Genomic DNA, 6,000 nt, shown 5'->3' on the forward strand with positions numbered 1-6,000 from the left:
GGTTATTCCTTTTAGAAAGACCCAGAAGGGTTGAACTTATACAGCCACAAGGCTGAATTTAGTTTATCCTTGGAAATTAATTCTTGGCCGAGTCTCCCACCTCTCGGATACCTGCAACTCATTGTTTCACAAAGTCATTCTCAGACTTTAGAAAAATCAAAACCGTTTATGGTATTTCAGGAGAGGACATACCGAAAGGATGGTTAAAAAGCACCTGTTTGTAGTTTTCTATAAGATTTGATAATCTTCTTAATAAACAGTTTCAGGGAAGTAATAAAAGTGCCACTTTAAAACATCTTAATCCTCTGACTAAAGTAAAATGTAATCCTATGAAACCACAGAAACACCTTTCCCTAGAAAGCATTATTCCAAGATCTGATGGAAATTTCTAAATATATTCAAAAATATACATTTTTAAAATTATCAAATCTGTTTCAGAAAACATTTTGTTTCTTTGGCTTCACTTTGCACACAATAACTGCATCAAATCAACTTTATTGCCCCAAAGCCTTAATTTGATCACTTCTTATGTAGTGGTGATGGTTACTAACATTTAAAATTTGCTTCCATGTGCATCATCCCTTTTCACGGAAAAAACCATAATAAAGATTTTGTATCTGTAACAAAAACATGTCAAAAATGGTTATTTATGTTTTGGCCTCACCTTATTTAAGATATGTCTAGGCAAGTCACCATTTAAATAAATTTCCCTGGGTGTCTATTTGTTACTTCTATGAAGCAGGAACTAATTCAGCTCACTAATGTTGTACAACTCACAGAACTCCTTTATAAATAATCTCTGCATGAATGATGGTTTAGGAATGTGTCTCCTTCATGATGTCCATATTTTCTCCTCTTTAGTGTGTTGATTTATTCAGCATAATTATGGAATTTTAAAATGTGGGCACAGGCTCTTTGTTCCTGGTGTAGCAATTAATTGATTTCCACCTACTATAAGGAAGCACCGTACACTTTGAATTTTGCAATAAGGAGATCCTTATTTTGAATTTGCAGTCAACTTTAATTTCATTTTTACTTAAATTGAAAGTAGGGAAAACTATCATTCACATATGACTTAAATCCCTTATGATTATACAGTGGAAGTGACAAATAGATTCAAGGGATTAGATCTGATAGAGTGCCTGAAGAACTATGGAGAGAGGCTGTGATCAAAACCATCCTGAAGGGAAAAAAAATGCAACAAGGCAACATGTTTGTCTTAGGAGGCCTTACAAATAGCTGAGAAGAGAAGCAAAAGGCAAAGGAGAAAAGGAAAGATATACCCATCTGAATGTAGAGTTCCAAAGAATAGCAAGATGAGAGAAAAAGGCCTTCTTAAGTAAACAATACTTAAGAGGAATGAAATGGAAGAAAACAATAGAATGGGAAAAACAGCGATCTCTTCAAGAAAATTAGAGATACCAAGGGAACATTTCATGCAAAGATGGGCAGAATAAAAAACAGAAAAGGCAAGGACCTAACAGAAGCAGAAGAAATTAAGAAGAGGTGGAAAGAATATATAGAATAACTATACAAAAAAGGTCTTAATGACCTGGACAACAATGATGGTGTGATCACTGACCTAGAGCCAGACATCCTGGAGTATGAAGTCAAGTGGGCCTTAGGAAGCGTTACTAATGAACAAAGCTAGTGAAGGTGATAGAATTCCAGCTGGGCAGGAGAAGAAGGGGGCTACAGAGGATGAGATGGTTGGATGGCATCGTCAACAATGGATATGAGTTTGAGCAGACTCCGGGAGATAGTGAAGGGTAGGGAAGCCTGAAGTGCTGCTGAAGTCCATGGGGTTGCAATGAGTTGTACATGACTGAGTGACTGGACAACAACATACACTGTGAAGAAGATAATCCTTGTCTTTAGGAAGTTTATAATGCAGTGAAGGAGATAACACAAATGGAAAAATGACTCCATAACAAAGAAGAACATAATAGATGTATAAAGTAAGTCCTATTACAGCACAAAAGGAAGAAGTTAGTTCCAACTGAGTGCTTCAGGGGAAGGAAATGGTATTTGAGTTACAACATGAAGGGTCATATTTCAGTAAGAAGAAATGGAGGGTAGTGGGGGAGATGTGTGACTATTCCAGGCTAGGGGAGCAGGGCACCGAATACCAGAAGTGGATTCTAGGAATCTTCTCATAGTCCCTCAACTCCTTTGGCTAATGGCCAAAGTGAGTAAAAATTTGGAAGCTAGAAAAAACAGGGGCATATCCAGAGATTGGTAAATGATGTATTTTGGTTAGAGTATGCATTCTAAATAGGAACAATATGTCCCTAGTGGAGCAATAATTGGTTCTTAGAGGGCAGAAACATCTTACTTTTAAAATGTAAAGTACAGAGACACACCCAGTTCATAAACAGACAGTATGGCTATAGCATTAAAATGTCATGAAAGGGAAGATTAAGAAAAAAGAAAACCTTAAAAGACCCCTTGGGGGACAATAATTGTAAAAGTTGAAAAACCCCTGAGGTAGGACATGGGACATAGAGTAAATAAGGCTGAACCCTGTTGATGACTGCCGTGCTGGACTCTACTGTGCAAGCAATGAGTAGTCAATGCAGGTTTTAAGGATGACAATGATAAAGTTGAACCTTGGGATGATGATTCTGGCAGCAGTTGGTAAGAAAAAGTAGAGGGAGGGTGATGGCAAGAGGCCCTGTTGGATCGGAACGCGGATGCAGACGAAAGGGGAAGGAGGATCAGAACTAAGTGGTGGAAGTGGGGATAGGAAGAAGGATGGGAGTCCAAAGATAACGGTTGGACTTGGTAACTCATTAAATATTGGAGTTAAGAAGAAAGAGGCCAAAGATGATGCAAGGTGTCACGAGAAGTATCTTAAAGGACAGTAGTCTTTTTGATTATAGGGGAATCATAAGGCTTGTAAAAAAGATCCAGAGTTCAGTTTTAGACTTAGAGTTCCAGCTACTTGCAATTTATCCATGTAGAGATACTGAGCAAAAGTGAAAAATGTGGGATTGGGAATTCTTGACACAGGGATGGAGAAGTAGATTTGGCAGTCATCTGCTTAAAGATGACTGCCAAATCTACTTCTCCATCCCTGTGTCAAGAACCATTGAAACATGTAAAATATCATGTATGAAACGAGTTGCCAGTCCAGGTTCGATGCACGATACTGGATGCTTGGGGCTGGTGCACTGGGACGACCCAGAGGGATGGAATGGGGAGGGAGGAGGGAGGAGGGTTCAGGATGGGGAACACATGTATACCTGTGGCGGATTCATTTTGATATTTGGCAAAACTAATACAATTATGTAAAGTTTAAAAATAAAATAAAATTAAAAAAAAAAAAAAGATGATTGCCAAAATCCTGAGGCTAGATAAGATAGCCAGAGCAAAGGATAGACAGAGAGTAGGAGTTGTGTTCAGAACCTTGAATGGCCACTGTGGACATCAACACCCAGGCATGTTTCAGCCCTGGGTTATGGCATAAGGAGGCATATGATGGAGAAATTTTTGTATTGAGGTTTTATACTGAGAAATTTATAAGGCATTGAGGTTGCCTTGGAAACCATACAGGCAGTTTCTGTGGAACTATAAATTTAGTGCTTAGTAAATATTGTATAGTAAAGTAAAAGTAATTCTCAATGGGTTGTTTTATGGGCTCAGCCAGCTCCAAACAGCTGTTCTCATCCTTAGTATCTGGTAAACCTGATAACCTCCTGCCCAGCCTCTCAGCTAGAGAGGCCGATCAGTTTTTGTTTTTTTTTTTTTAAACTGTTACTATTAGTAGCAGCTAGATAGATAGCAATGATCTTTTGAAATCTCTCATTGTCTCCTGTTTTCTCCAACCTCTTGGCCAAATCTCCAGCAGAAGGCTTGGTTTTGTTTGTTTGTTTTTTCTCTTCACTGACACTTACTTCATCCAGCCAAGAGAAGTACAGACCACATACTTGCTTGAATTTCTGAATTTTTGATACCTAAAGTCACTTATGCCTGCAGTAAGCCATTTAAAATCATCTCTGTAGATTTTAGATAGGTTTTTCTCAGAGGTATCTTCTCTTTCAACAGACAGGCCTTTATTAGTAAACAAGAGATGGAAAACTCTGAGAAGGGAGTTACCAGGAGCTCACACAATTGTTCATTTCAGTTTTCACTATACTAATTGTCCAGTGAATAGTGTTGCAAATCCAGGTAGGAAATTCCCTTTTGGTTCATTCTGAATACACAATTACAGAATACAAATTAGAACAGTCGCTTAAACTCTCTGAATGCTAGTTTTTGTTGTTGTTGTTGTTTTTATAAAAACAAGGATAGTAATGCTGCTGCTGCTGCTGCTAAGTCGCTTCAGTAGTGTCCGACTCTGTGCGACCCCATAGACGGCAGCCCACCAGGCTCCCCCATCCCTGGGATTCTCCAGGCAAGAACACTGGAGTGGGTTGCCATTGCCTTCTCCAATGCATGAAAGTGAAAAGTAAAAATGAAGTCACTCAGTCGTGCCCGACTCTTAGAGACCCCATGGACTGCAGCCTACCAGGCTCCTCTGTCCATGGGATTTTCCAGGCAAGAGTGCTGGAGTGGGTTGCCATTGTAGATCCAGCCTTATATGATTATCTAAAAAATTGCTGCGAAAATACACATAAAGCAGGTAACAAGGTTGATGCTCAATAAACTGTACCTATTAATAACTTTCACACACAGAGCTGCCTACAATTTTAAAAATAACATTTTCTCTGACAACAAAAGTACTGTCTATTTATTGGGGTTTGGGGAAAACTGAAAAATAAAAATAAGAATACAACAAAATCTCAGCTTTTTTACTGCTAAGTTGATGGAAGAATGCCACTTAGTTCTGCAGCCACATGGGCTCACTAGTACCAACGTTTCCAAGTCTTGTCCTTAAGGCAGAGCGATAGAGGGAGATTTGGAGCTGGGGAAAGGATATAATTGGTGCTAGGAAGGTTGTAGGGAGAATGCCCACCAAATGCTTAAGGCTTTCTAATGAAATAGTTTCATCGAGTCAAAAAGCATGGGTCAAGGAATTCTAGACATCACCATACCTTCATGGATCACAGCCTTGTCATGGCAAAGGGGCTTGCACGAGTTAATAAAGCTATGAGCCATGACTTGCAGGGCCACCAAGACAGATGGGTTATAGTGAAGTGTTCTGACAAAATGTGGTCTACTGGAGGAGTGAATGACAAACCATTCAAGTATTCTTGCCATGAGAAGCCCATGAACAGTATGAAAAGGCAAAAAGATAGGACACTGAAGATATGCCATCCAGGTTGAAAGATGTCCAATATGCTACTGGGGAAGAGCAGAGGGCAAGTACTAGTAACTCCAGAAAGACTGAAGTGACTAGGCAAAGCAGGAAGGACACTCAGCTATGAATGTGTCTGTGGTGAAAGTAAAGTCCAAAAGAACAATATTGCATAGGAAACTGGAATGTTAGGTTGGTAAATCAAGGTAAATTGGACATGGTCAAGCAGGAGATGGCAAGAGTGAGTATCAGCATCTTAGGAATCAGTGAACTAAAATGGACAGGAATGGGCAATTTTAATTCAGATGACCATTATATATACTACTGTGGACAAGAATCCCTTAGAAGAAATGGAGTACTCCTCAAAGTGAACAGCAGAGTACAAAATGCAGTACTTGGGTGCAACCTCAAAAATAACAGAATGATAGCAGTTTGTTTCCCAGGCAAACCATTCAAAATCACAGAAATCTAAGTCTATGCCCCAGCCACTGATCCTGAAGAAGTTGAAGTTGAACTGTTCTCTGAAGACCTGCAAGGCCTTCTAGAACTAACAGCCAACAAAATGTCCTTTTCATCATCAGGGATTGGAATGCAAAAGTAGGAAGTCAAGAGATACCCAGAATAACAGGCAAGTTCAATCTTGGAGTACAAAGTGAATCAGGGCAAAAGCAAGCAGAGTTTTGCCAAGAGAACACTGGTCATAGCAAACACCCTCTTCCAACAACAGAAGAGATGACTCTACACATGGATGTCACCAAATG

This window comes from Bubalus kerabau, chromosome 15 (assembly GCF_029407905.1).
Source record: "Bubalus kerabau isolate K-KA32 ecotype Philippines breed swamp buffalo chromosome 15, PCC_UOA_SB_1v2, whole genome shotgun sequence".
Taxonomy (NCBI): domain Eukaryota; kingdom Metazoa; phylum Chordata; class Mammalia; order Artiodactyla; family Bovidae; genus Bubalus; species Bubalus kerabau.